At 39.6% G+C, this 14735-nt stretch overlaps 1 protein-coding gene across 4 annotated transcripts in view; it reads left to right on the top strand.

The window, feature by feature from the left end:
- taok3a (TAO kinase 3a) overlaps window positions 1-14735 on the top strand; it is a 270675-nt gene that overhangs the window by 91588 nt on the left and 164352 nt on the right. For 3 of the 4 annotated variants that reach the window (XM_061932564.2, XM_061932575.2, XM_072912596.1), the window contains one exon: window positions 11165-11270. The exons of the other annotated variant lie outside the window; for it this stretch is intronic. The gene's annotated coding sequence lies outside the window, so the exon portion shown is untranslated. The remainder of the gene's footprint in view (window positions 1-11164; window positions 11271-14735) is intronic. 4 annotated transcript variants of the gene reach the window in all.

The raw sequence follows: 14735 nt of genomic DNA, 5'->3' as shown, positions 1-14735 counted from the left end.
ATGGACTGGACTCTCACAATATTATGTTAGATCCACTATGGACTGGACTCACACTATTATGTTAGATCCACTATGGACTGGACTCTCACACTATTATGTTAGATCCACTATGGACTGGACTCTCACACTATTATGTTAGATCCACTATGGACTGGACTCTCACTATTATGTTAGATCCACTATGGACTGGACTCTCACTATTATGTTAGATCCACTATGGACTGGACTCTCACTATTATGTTAGATCCACTATGGACTGGACTCTCACACTATTATGTTAGATCCACTATGGACTGGACTCTCACACTATTATGTTGGATCCACTTTGGACTGGACTCTCACTATTATGTTAGATCCACTATGGATTGGACTCTCACACTATTATGTTAGATCCACTATGGACTGGACTCTCACTATTATGTTAGAACCACTATGGACTGGACTCTCACACTATTATGTTAGATCCACTATGGACTGGACTCTCACTATTATGTTAGATCCACTATGGACTGGACTCTCACACTATTATGTTAGATCCACTATGGACTGGACTCTCACTATTATGTTAGATCCACTATGGACTGGACTCTCACACTATTATGTTAGATCCACTATGGACTGGACTCTCACAATATTATTTTAGATCCACTATGGACTGGACTCTCACTATTATGTTAGATCCACTATGGACTGGACTCTCACAATATTATGCTGGATCCACTCAATGTCCATTGCCCCAGTAGCCCGCAGACTTTGTACAGACAAACAGTAGTTGTGTGCAGCGATTCAGGAGTGGAAGAGTTCTTGTGTTTGTGAAATTGGAATGTCCTATTCAGTTTTTGGGATGGGTCCAACTCTCTAGTAGCTGTTTTTGTCCCACAAGTCGGACGTGGTGTATCGCTCGCGTGGCTTTATCCAAACGACAAGGGGTGAAGTGGATTTCGGACTCCAGCACGGTGGACCTTCCCTCCGCTGACTCCCATTTGACTGTTTTGGGGGATTTTGTTTCCTAAAGAAGCTTAGCAGTAATCTGTGCAAAGTGAGGCCTTGCTGGGTTCCCACAGCCCCCGGATAGGATGTTGTATTGGAAAGTTACTAATGGCTTAAACACTTGATGTGATGACATCGTCCATGCCCATGCCTGACCTTTGACCCCCTCTGTGGTGTGGCAGGAACACTACCAGCCTGGGTTCAATTCGCAGTTGACCTCGTTTTTCTTATCGCACTCCCAGCAGCTGCTCCAAAAGATAATCCTCCAACGTTAAATCTTCCTGGTCCAGCCTGGTTGATGTGGTTAGTGGCTAATTAGCGTAGTTGTATCTGGCAACGCAGCGTTACTCTACATTTTTAAACCATTTTTTTTTTTTACCATTCCCATACCTCCTCCATGCATGGTCACTGCAGCCAACTGGAGAGGAAGTGGAACTTTCCCAGAGGCTCCCGCAAGCGTCAGTTTGTGTTATAAATGATTCAGGGACACTCAGTGGGGGCACAATCCATTTTTATCCCTGCCGTCTTTTCTGCCGCTTCTTTTATTATTGAACGCGGGCGTCCTCGGAGCACGCGGGCTCGGACGTAACAGCGCCAAGTAGAGTTTGTAATGTTTTGACCCTCACGTGTAAGTGAACAACAGTTCTCGGTGCCACACGGTGTAGTTGTACACCACAGCAGCAACTAGGGATGTCCCGATCCAGGTTTTTGCACTTCCGATCCGATACCGATATTGTTTTTGCACTTCCGATCCGATACCGATACCGATACTGGCCTATCCGAGCATGTATTAAAGTTTATATTTATTTAGCCTACTTAGTTGTCAGAATCATGTTGAAAAGGGTTTTAGTACTCTTGATAACAACTAGCCAGCTGAATTAGGGGAGTTTGAATAATACACAATGGTTGGTAACAAGAAACTGACCTGTTTATTCAAGGATAAACACAAAATAGACACAATTACAGGTAAAAGCCAGTAAATTAGAATATTTTGAAAAACTTGATTTATTTCAGTAATTGCATTCAAAAGGTGTAACTTGTACATTATATTTATTCATTGCACACAGACTGATGCATTCAAATGTTTATTTCATTTAATTTTGATGATTTGAAGTGGCAACAAATGAAAATCCAAAATTCCGTGTGTCACAAAATTTGAATATTACTTAAGGCTAATACAAAAAAGGGATTTTTAGAAATGTTGGCCAACTGAAAAGTATGAAAATGAAAAATATGAGCATGTACAATACTCAATACTTGGTTGGAGCTCCTTTTGCCTCAATTACTGCGTTAATGCGGCGTGGCATGGAGTCGATGAGTTTCTGGCACTGCTCAGGTGTTATGAGAGCCCAGGTTGCTCTGATAGTGGCCTTCAACTCTTCAACTCTTCTGCGTTTTTGGGTCTGGCATTCTGCATCTTCCTTTTCACAATACCCCACAGATTTTCTATGGGGCTAAGGTCAGGGGAGTTGGCGGGCCAATTTAGAACAGAAATACCATGGTCCGTAAACCAGGCACGGGTAGATTTTGCGCTGTGTGCAGGCGCCAAGTCCTGTTGGAACTTGAAATCTCCATCTCCATAGAGCAGGTCAGCAGCAGGAAGCATGAAGTGCTCTAAAACTTGCTGGTAGACGGCTGCGTTGACCCTGGATCTCAGGAAACAGAGTGGACCGACACCAGCAGATGACATGGCACCCCAAACCATCACTGATGGTGGAAACTTTACACTAGACTTCAGGCAACGTGGATCCTGTGCCTCTCCTGTCTTCCTCCAGACTCTGGGACCTCGATTTCCAAAGGAAATGCAAAATTTGCATGGTTGGGTGATGGTTTGGGGTGCCATGTCATCTGCTGGTGTTGGTAATATTCTAATTTTGTGATACACGGAATTTTGGATTTTCATTTGTTGCCACTTCAAATCATCAAAATTAAATGAAATAAACATTTGAATGCATCAGTCTGTGTGCAATGAATAAATATAATGTACAAGTTACACCTTTTGAATGCAATTACTGAAATAAATCAAGTTTTTCAAAATATTCTAATTTACTGGCTTTTACCTGTATATCTCGATATTTTGCCTTAGCCTTGAATGAACACTTGATGCATATAATCACAGCAGTATGATGATTCTATGTGTTTTGATTGATTGATTGAGACTTTTATTAGTAGGTTGCACAGTGAAGTACATATTCCGTACAATTGACCACTAAATGGTAACACCCCAATAAGTTTTTCAACTTGTTTAAGTCGGGGTCCACTTAAATTGATTCATGATACAGATATATACTATCAGATATATACTATCATCATAATACAGTCATCACACAAGATAATCACATTGAATTATTTACATTATTTATAATCCAGGGTGTGGAGGGGGGCGCCGGATGGAAGTGTCAAAAAGAGAGCCAAAAGAGTTTGATATGAGAATAAATCTAAAGTTAAAATATAGGGTAGAAATGCACCCATTTGCAGGAAATGTAGTCTTGATTTTCAACATTTTCTTTCAAGGCTTGCATGTCTACATTAAAACATTCTTCTTCATACTGCATTAATATATGCTACTTTTAAACTTTCATGCAGAGAAGGAAATCACAACTAAATAGATCACTAATTTTTTCATACGGTGTTGATCTGGAAATTTTTGCCTCAGCATTTTGATGGTGTGGACGTGTGGCACCGAATGGAGATAAGCGTCTCGACAGACGTTATAATATTTGAACAATGATGACGAAAACTGTTTTCTCTGTCGTGTCCGTGTGTCGAAAATTGTTATGCGCTTATTTTTTTATTTGATTTTGTGCGTGGCATAGATTTGCCGTGCGCAGAGGACGTTTGAGCAGGCGCGCACCTTAGCGGCTGCGCTAACATCACAGCTAACGTTAGTTATGCTGCTACCTCTCTGCTCGGGGAGGACGTATACGTATGTGACGTATGACGTGACAGTATGTGACGTATGACGTGACAGTTTGTGACGTATGACGTGACAGTATGTGACGTGTGTAAGAAGGTGCGCTCGCTGTCTGTGAGAGGGAGACACAGGAAAGAGTGAGAAGAGCCTGTCGTGTAATGCCAGCAGTTAAAAGCAACTGCGTGAGAATCCACAGACCTGTGGATGTGTTGAAGGTGTGCTGGAAAATGCGGAACGGAAATTACGGAGCAGCAGAAAAGTGGAATGTATTATTTAAATAGGTGTGTTGGAAAACACGGACCGGAGTTTTTTTTTAAACTAGATCTGGATCGGCATTTTCCCATGCCTTGCCGATACGCATTTTTTGGCAAATATCGGCGGCCGATCCGATCCAAATATCGGATCGGAACATCCCTAGCAGCAACACAACCAATGTTGTAATCACTAGACTACAATAATATACAGTACTGCATCCTCAAAGCCACAGATGGTTTACTATAAGGGGAACTGCGCTTTTTGGGGGGAATGTTGTTAATCATATACAAACCTAATGTTTTTTTTTTTTAATGCATTCTAACTAGAGATGTCCGATAATGGCTTTTTTGCCGATATTGTCCAACTCTTAATTACACTGCAAAAACTGAAATCTAAGTAAGATGAAATATCTCAAATAAGGGTGATATTTGCTTATTTTCTGTCTGATAAGATCATTCTTCTCACTAAGCAGATGTTATGTTAGAGTGTTTTACTTGTTTTAAGGGTTTTGGTCCTAAATGATCTGAGTAAGATATTACAGCTTGTTGCTGAGATTTGATGACCTATATTGAGTAAAACATGCTTGAAACTAGAATATCAACTGTTGCAAAGCTGTGTCATCAACACTCACAAGTATAAAACTACTTTTTTTTAAAGTAATAATTTCTTATTTCAAGCATGAAAAAAACAAATCATGATGCCGAGCGCATATCATTATGTCAAGATAATGGCACTAGCATGTACTTAATTTAAGAATATTTTTCAACATATTGGGGAAAAAAAAGGTCTCATTAGTTTTTTTCTACCAAGAAAAGTGCACTTGTTATTAGTGAGAATATACTTATTTTAAGGTATTTTTGGGTTCATTGAGGTTAGCTAATTTTACTTGTTTTGGAAAGTCTTGACAAGCCGAATTTTCTTGTTCTATTGGCAGATAATTTTGCTTAGTTCAAATAAAATACTACGGAGCCCCTAAAGGGACATGGGGGAAATATATTTTCGTATAATTTTATTTATTTATTTATTTTTAGACATGTATCTCTGCGCACGAGAAACTTTTAATAAAGTTATAAAAAAAAAAACATTTTTAATTATTTTTTTTTTTTTATAATGACACAGCTTTGCATCAGTTCTCGTGCGCACGAGATACATGTCTAAAAAAACAAACAAAACAAAAAAAATATATATAAAAAATGTTTCCCCCCCACGCCCCTTTAGGGGCTCCGTAAAATACCCCTAATTTTTTTTCTTTTTTTTCTTGTTTTTGAACACTGACTTTTTGCAGTGTACCGATTCTGATATCAACCAATACTGATATATACAGTCGTGAAATTAACACATTATTATGCCTAATTTTGTTGTGATGCCCCGCTGGATGCATTAAACAATGTAACAAGGTTTTCCAAAATAAATCAACTCCAGTTATGGAAAAAAAAATGCCAACATGGCACTGCCATATTTATTATTGAAGTCACAAAGTGCATTATATATTTTTAACATGCCTCAAAACAGCAGCTTGGAATTTGGGACATGCTCTCCCTGAGAGAGCATGAGGAGGTTGAGGTGGGCGGGGTTGGTGGGGGCAGGGTTGAGGTAGGGTGTAGCGGGGGGTGTATATTGTAGCATCCCGGATTTGTTCTGTTATGTTTATGTTGTGTTACGGTGCGGATGTTCTCCCGAAATGTGTTTGTCATTCTTGTTTGGTGTGGTTTCACAGTGTGGCGCATATTTGCAACAGTGTTAAAGTTGTTTATACGGCCACCCTCAGTGTGACCTGTATGGCTGTTGACAAAGTATGCGTTGCATTCACTTGTGTGTGTGAAAAGCCGTAGATATTATGTGACTGGGCCGGCACGCAAAGGCAGTGCCTTTAAGGTTTATTGGCGCTCTGTACTTCTCCCTAAGTCCGTGTACACAGCGGCGTTTTTAAAAAGTCATACATTTTACTTTTTGAAACAGATACCGATAATTTCCGATATTACATTTTAAAGCGTTTATCCGCCGATAATATCGGCAGCCCAATATTATCGGACATCTCTAATTATAATTTTTTTTTCTAGACTTAGACTTAGACTTAGACAAACTTTAATGATCAACAATGGAAATGGTTCAACACAGTAGCTCAGTTACAATGATGGAAAGTGTAAGGATGGAAAGGACAATGCAGGTATAAATAGACTAAATATGGCGATATAAAATATAACATATATACGAATATATACATAATATGTGTACAGTATATTATATATACATATATATATATATATATATATATATATATATACAATATATACCAATGACCATGTACAATATTACAGTATATGTGACAGCAGCAGCATAAAATAGAGCGTAAATCCAGTAGAAAATAGACATTAAAAACAAAGAGAAGTAGCTAACATGTCAGGTATCAGGTAATAGACAGATATCATCTATTGCTGTATGGCGAGTGATTATACAGCTGAATGGAGTGCGGCATGGAAGCTGAAGGAGCCTGTTGGAGTATGAACTCCGCTGTCCCTTAATTGTCTGGTGGAGTGGGTGGGCAGGATTGTCCATGATGGCGAGCAGTTTGTCCAGAGTCCTCCTGTCCCTCACTGACACAAACACCTCCAACTGCGTGCCAATAGTTTGGCCGGCTTTCCGGATCAGTTTGTCAATCCGGTTTGAGTCCTTTTTGCTGGTGCTGCTCCCCCAACCAACCCCTGCAAAGTACAGGGCACTGGCCACAACAGACTGATAAAAGATCTCCAACAGCTTACTGCACACATTAAAGGACCTGAGCTTCCTCAGGAAAATGTAAAAGACTTCCTTGTGGTCCCCCCAAAAAGTGCAATTCCCCTTTAAAGGGGAACATTATCACCAGACCTATGTAAGCGTCAATATATACCTTGATGTTGCAGAAAAAAGACCATATATTTTTTTAACCGATTTCCGAACTCTAAATGGGTGAATTTTGGCGAATTAAACGCCTTTCAGTGTTTCCCACAGGACAGGCATCTATTTGTGGTGGTGTGGTCGGGGGGCGGGGGGTGGCGGCGGCAGCGGCAGCGGCGATGACCAAGAAGAACGCGGAGTTGGAATATAATTACAACATTTTATGTACATATTTATATACAGATTTGAACAATTAGTGATTGCAATATTCAGTGTTGACAGCTAGATTTTTTTGTGGACATGTTCCATAAATATTGATGTTAAAGATTTTTTTTTTTTGTGAAGAAATGTTTAGAATTAAGTTCATGAATCCAGATGGATCTCTAATACAATCCCCAAAGAGGGCACTTTAAGTTGATTATTACTTCTAGGTGTAGAAATCTTTATTTATAATTGAATCACTTGTTTATTTTTCAACAAGTTTTTAGCTATTTTTATATCTTTTTTTCCAAATAGTTCAAGAAAGACCACTACAAATGAGCAATATTTTGCACTGTTATACAATTTAATAAATCAGAAACTGATGACATAGTGCTGTATTTTACTTCTTTATCTTTTTTTTTTCAACCAAAAATGCTTTGCTCTGATTAGGGGGTACTTGAATTAAAACAAAATTCACAGGGGGTACATTGCTGAAAAAAAGGTTGAGAACCACTGCCCTAGTATATACAATAATATAAACCAAGTCATTGTATTTCATTTAGGATTATTTCATAACTTCATTTAAATAAAAATATATTTTTTGTCTTTTTTAGATACAGTCAATAAATAATGTGAACATGTATCATAACATGGAAATCTAAGAGAACGTGTTGTGAATGAGGATGCTTGTGGACCTGGAAATTATTATTATTTTTTTTTTACACATTTTTTTTTTTTTTTTTAAACAGTTTTTCCAACGTATTCAATTTTAGACGCTTTCTCTTCTTAGTTATTATTTCTCCGGCTGTAGAAAAGAGCCGCTCACAGGGCACAGAGGAGGCGTCAGTGCGACACAGTTGGCGTATCGGTCACGTGACCAAAACAGCTCATGATCGGTCACGTGACTTTCTAAAAGCGGTACGCGCACCGACACAGGGTTTCGCTCTATGAGCTCGACGCATGCGCCGATGCATCGGTGTTGCCGGACCCATCACTACTATCTACCTATAACACCTGTAAAAATTAAGCAATGCTACCACGCTAGCAAGCGTTAGCTAGCCGGCTATGAGCCACCAAGCTGCTAACTATCGCCAAAAGGCACCATTTAAGTTTTTTTCCCCATGGCATCCTGGATCAAGGCTTTCAGCAGATTTTGGATGTTTGAGGTAGAAACGTAGGAAGCGCCATTATTATGAAAAGTAGCCGGCGAGTATTTTGATCCCGTCCGTCCCTCTTCTTCTTCTTCTTCTTCTTCTTCTTCTTCTTCTTCTTCTTCTTCTTCTTCTTCTTCTTCTTCTTCTTCTTCTTCTTCTTCTTCTTCTTCTTCTTCTTCTCTTCTTCTTCTTTCTTCTTCTTCTTCTTCTTCTTCTTCTTCTTCTTCTTCTTCTTCTTCTCTTCTTCTTCTTCTTCTTCTTCTTCTTCTTCTTCTTCTTCTTCTTCTTCTTCTTCTTCTTCTTCTTCTTCTTCTTCTTCTTCTTCTTCTTCTTCTTCTTCTTCTTCTTCTTCTTCTTCTTCTTCTTCTTCTTCTCTTCTTCTTCTTCTTCTTCTTCTTCTTCTTCTTCTTCTTCTTCTTCTTCTTCTTCTTCTTCTTCTTCTTCTTCTTCTTCTTCTTCTTCTTCTTCTTTTCTTCTTCTTCTTCTTCTTCTTCTTCTTCTTCTTCTTCTTCTTCTTCTTCTTTCTTCTTCTTCTTCTTCTTCTTCTTCTTCTTCTTCTTCTTCTTCTTCTTCTTCTTCTTCTTCTTCTTCTTCTTCTTCTTCTTCCTTCTTCTTCTTCTTCTTCTTCTTCTTCTTCTTCTTCTTCTTCTTCTTCTTCTTCTTCTTCTTCTTCTTCTTCTTCTTCTTCTTCTTCTTCTTCTTCTTCTTCTTCTTCTTCTTCTTCTTCTTCTTCTTCTTCTTCTTCTTCTTTTCTTCTTCTTCTCTTCTTCTTCTTCTTCCTTCTTCTTCTTCTTCTCTCTTCTTCTTCTTCTTCTTCTTCTTCTTCTTCTTCTTCTTCTTCTTCTTCTTCTTCTTCCTTCTTCTTCTTCTTCTTCTTCTTCTTCTTCTTCTTCTTCTTCTTCTTCTTCTTCTTCTTCTTCTTCTTCTTCTTCTTCTTCTTCTTCTCTTCTTCTTCTTCTTCTTCTTCTTCTTCTTCTTCTTCTTCTTCTTGCCCACCAGGTGAATTAAGTGCTATTGGCGGAGTTACCGCCACCTACTGCACCGGAGGTGTAACTACAAGCAACATTCACAGACAGTCCCATTGCTTTTATGAGCGGTCGAGCGAGTCAAAAGCCGAAAAATCCATTTGTGGCGGACGTAATTCTTTCGTGGCGGGCCGCCACAAATAAATGAATGTGTGGGAAACACTGCCTTTCTAATATTCGCTCTCGGAGCGATGACGTCACATCGGGAAGCAATCCGCCATTTTCTCAAACACCGAGTCAAATCAGCTCTGTTATTTTCCGTTTTTTCGACTGTTTTCCGTACCTTGGAGACATCATGCCTCGTCGGTGTGTTGTCGGAGGGTGTAACAACACCAACAGGGACGGATTCAAGTTGCACCAGTGGCCCAAAGATGCGAAAGTGGCAAGAAATTGGACGTTTGTTCCACACACTTTACCGACGAAAGCTATGCTACGACAGAGATGGCGAGAATGTGTGGATATCCTGCGACACTCAAAGCAGATGCATTTCCAACGATAAAGTCAAAGAAATCTGCCGCCAGACCCCCATTGAATCTGCCGGAGTGTGTGAGCAATTCAGGGACAAAGGACCTCGGTAGCACGGCAAGCAATGGCGGCAGTTTGTTCCCGCAGACGAGCGAGCTATCGACCCTAGCTTCCCTGGCCTGCTGACATCAACTCCAAAACTGGACAGATCAGCTTTCAGGAAAAGAGCGCGGATGAGGGTATGTCTACAGAATATATTAATTGATGAAAATTGGGCTGTCTGCACTCTCAAAGTGCATGTTGTTGCCAAATGTATTTCATATGCTGTAAACCTAGTTCATAGTTGTTAGTTTCCTTTAATGCCAAACAAACACATACCAATCGTTGGTTAGAAGGCGATCGCCGAATTCGTCCTCGCTTTCTCCCGTGTCGCTGGCTGTCGTGTCGTTTTCGTCGGTTTCGCTTGCATACGGTTCAAACCGATATGGCTCAATAGCTTCAGTTTCTCGTTCAATTTCGTTTTCGCTACCTGCCTCCACACTACAACCATCCGTTTCAATACAATCGGAATCTGTTGAATCGCTTAAGCCGCTGAAATCCGAGTCTGAATCCGAGCTAATGTCGCTATAGCTTGCTGTTCTTTCCGCCACGTGTGGGCTTTGTACCGAGGATGTCGTTGTGGCTTGTGCAGCCCTTTGAGACACTTGTGATTTAGGGCTATATAAATAAACATTGATTGATTGATTGATTGATGTTTGTTTGTGTTGGCATCACTATGTGACATCACAGGAAAATGGACGGGTGGTTAAAATCAGGCACTTTCAAGCTTTTTTTAGGGATATTGCGTGATGGGTAAAATTTTGAAAAAAACTTCGAAAAATATAATAAGCCACTGGGAACTGATTTTTAATGGCTTTAACCATTCTGAAATTGTGATAATGTTCCCCTTTAACTGCAGAGGATACTAGGAGTCTATCTAAGTAAGGCTTCTATCAAAAAAAAGAGAGCCATTTAAAAAAACAAATTAAACACAATTAAATACAGTATAGACATCCATTCATCCATTTTCTAACGCGGGGGTGCTGGAGCCTATCTCAGCTGCATTCCGGCGGAAGGCGGGTAGAAATCCCCGAAATAAATACCATTTCTAGTTTTAAATTGTTATTATGGCCTTTATCTATTTAAATGACTCTTTTTCATTTTGTGGCGACGAATTGTCATGTGACATCAAAAGCTAGTTTGTATTTATTTGAATATTTTATTTTTGTTACTTTTGTCCCTGGCAGGATCAAGATGTCGGCAGTGAGAACAACCAGCAGGAAACCACTTTGGCGTTTTTAACTAAGGACCGACGAGTGTGAGACGCGTCCTCATCCGCTACATTCCACACAGGTAACACCCACAACGTACACACAGCGGAACCTCCCAACTCACCGTTTGAACAAAATGTCAACGCCTCACAAGTGGCGCCGAAGGTCAACGTGTCATTAAAAGGAGGTGCTTTTTATTTTTTGTTTATTTGTCATAGCAGCACACACTAGCAAGAACGATGGCATGTACATCATCATTTAAGTATAATCTGGTATAAATGAAATAAGAAGGATAATAGGAGTACCCTAATTTATCGCAGTTAATAAATTGGTGACTGTCAGGTTCAAACACTGATGACATTTATTAAACAAGACAAGAAGCAAGGAATTAAACAGACAGAATTCAATTTGGCTCAATTGAGGAGAAACGTCTAGTACAGTCCCACCACGAAAGATTGTGCGCCTCCTCTTTTATTTGGACTTTCCCTGATTACATGTAAGTAAGTAAAAAGTAACATTTATGACTTTTTAAAACGCAGCTGTACGGAGAAGTACAGAGCGCCAATAAACCTTAAAAGCACTGCCTTTGCGTGCAGGCCCAATCACATAATATCTACGGCTTTTCACACTCACAAGTGGATGCAAGCATTCTTGGTCAACAGCCGTACAGGTCACACTGAGGGGTGGCCGTATAAACAACTTTAACACTGTTACAAATATGCGCCACACTGTGAACCCACACCAAAACAAGAATGACAAACACATTTCGGGAGAACATCCACACCGTAGCACAACATAAACACAACAGAACAAATACCCAGAACCCCTTGCAGCACTAAAACTCTTCTGGGACGCTACAATATACACCCCTTGCTACCCCCTACCTAAATCCCGCCCACCTCAACCTCCTCATGCTCTCTTAGGGAGAGCATGTCCCAAATTCCAAGCTGCCCGTTTTGAGGCATGTTAAAAAAAAAATAATGCACTTTGTGACTTCAATAATAAATATGGCAGTGCCATGTTGGCATTTTTTTCCATAACTTGAGTTGATTTATTTTTGGAACACCTTGTTACATTGTTTAATGCATCCAGCGGGGCATCACAACAAAATAAGGCATAATAATGTGTTCATTCCACCACTGTATTTATCCGTATCGGTTGATATCGTAATCGGTAATTAAGAGTTGGACGATATCGGAATATCGGATATCGGCAAAAAAGCCATTATTGGACATCTCTAATAATAATATGACTCCTTTAATGCGCCTTTATATATGAAAAAAGATAAAAAATAGACCATTCATCGGCAGTGCGCCTTATTATACGGTGCGTCCTATGGTCCGGAAAATACGGTACATTTTGCATTCCACTCTCTAATGCACTCCAAACATTAATGAAGTGTGATTGTGATCATTATGAGTTTTCACATTGACACTGTGGCACACTTATATGACACTTCAGAATGTGACTGAAAACCTTACCCAAAGAATTCTTGATGTCCACAGTTTGAATATTTCCATCAGTGCAGCTTATAGGTCAGTGGTTCTTAAGCTTGTTGGAGGTAGCGAACACCAGCAGTTTCATATGCGCATTCACCCAACCCTTCTTTAGTGAAAAATAAAATGTGTTTTTTTTTTAAATTCAAGACAAAGTTATATGTTTTTGGTAACACTTTAGTATGGGGAACATATTCTCCGTAACAAAGACTTAGTTTAGAGTAGAGATGCCGATATTATCGGCCGATAAATACTTAAAAATTTAATATCAGAAATTATCGGTATTGGTTTTTTTATTATCGGTAATTTTTTTTATTTTATTTTTTTTATTAAATCAACATAAAAAACACAAGATACACTTACAATTAGTGCACCAACCCAAAAAACCTCTCTCCCCCATTTACACTCATTCACATTCATTCACACAAAAGGGTTGTTTCTTTCTGTTATTAAAGGGGAACATTATCACAATTTCAGAAGGGTTAAAACCATTAAAAATCAGTTCCCAGTGGCTTATTTTATTTTTCGAAGTTTTTTTCAAAATTTTACCCATCACGCAATATCCCTAAAAAAAAAGCTTCAAAGTGCCTGATTTTAACCATCGTTATATACACCCGTCCATTTTCCTGTGACGTCACATAGTGATGCCAACACAAACAAACATGGCGGAAAGAACAGCAAGCTATAGCGACATTAGCTCGGATTCAGACTCGGATTTCAGCGGTTTAAGCGATTCAACAGATTACGAATGTATTGAAACGGATGATTGTAGTGTGGAGGCAGGTAGCGAAAACGAAATTGAAGAAGAAACTGAAGCTATTGAGCCATATCGGTTTGAACCGTATGCAAGCGAAACCGATGAAAACGACACGACAGCCAGCGACACGGGAGAAAGCGAGGACGAATTCGGCGATCGCCTTCTAACCAACGATTGGTATGTGTTTGTTTGGCATTAAAGGAAACTAACAACTATGAACTAGGTTTACAGCATATGAAATACATTTGGCAACAACATGCACTTTGAGAGTGCAGACAGCCCAATTTTCATCAATTAATATATTCTGTAGACATACCCTCATCCGCTCTCTTTTCCTGAAAGCTGATCTGTCCAGTTTTGGAGTTGATGTCAGCAGGCCAGGGAAGCTAGGGTCGATAGGGGATTTAGTTCGCTCGTCTGCGGGAACAAACTGCCGCCATTGCTTGCCGTGCTAGCGAGGTCCTTTGTCCCTGAATTGCTCACACACTCCGGCAGATTCAATGGGGGTCTGGCGGCAGATTTCTTTGACTTTATCGTTGGAAATGCATCTGCTTTGAGTGTCGCAGGATATCCACACATTCTTGCCATCTCTGTCGTAGCATAGCTTTCGTCGGTAAAGTGTGCGGAACAAACGTCCAATTTCTTGCCACTTTCGCATCTTTGGGCCACTGGTGCAACTTGAATCCGTCCCCGTTCGTGTTGTTACACCCTCCGACAACACACCGACGAGGCATGATGTCTCCAAGGTACGGAAAACAGTCGGAAAAACGGAAAATAACTGAGCTGATTTGACTCGGTGTTTGAGAAAATGGCGGATTGCTTCCCGTTGTGACGTCATCGCTCCGAGAGCGAATATTAGAAAGGCGTTTAATTCGCCAAAATTCACCCATTTAGAGTTCGGAAATCGGTTAAAAAAAAATATGGTCTTTTTTCTGCAACATCAAGGTATATATTGACGCTTACATAGGTCTGGTGATAATGTTCCCCTTTAATATTCTGGTTCCTACATTATGTATCAATACAGTCTGCAAGGGATACAGTCCGTAAGCACACATGATTGTGCGTGCTGCTGCTCCACTAATAGTACTAACTTTTAACACTTAATTTGACTCATTTTCATTAATTACTAATTTCTATATAACTGTTTTTATATTGTTTGACTTTCTTTTTTATTCAAGAAAATGTTTTAAATTTATCTATCTTATTTTATTTTTTTATTTTTTTTTAAAAGGACCTTATCTTCACCATACCTGGTTGTCCAAATTAGGCATAATAATGTGTTAATTCCACGACT

This window comes from Nerophis lumbriciformis, linkage group LG03 (assembly GCF_033978685.3).
Source record: "Nerophis lumbriciformis linkage group LG03, RoL_Nlum_v2.1, whole genome shotgun sequence".
Taxonomy (NCBI): Eukaryota; Metazoa; Chordata; class Actinopteri; order Syngnathiformes; family Syngnathidae; genus Nerophis; species Nerophis lumbriciformis.
The sequence above is the reverse complement of the archived record's forward strand: the minus strand, read 5'-3'. Positions and strand labels throughout refer to the sequence as shown.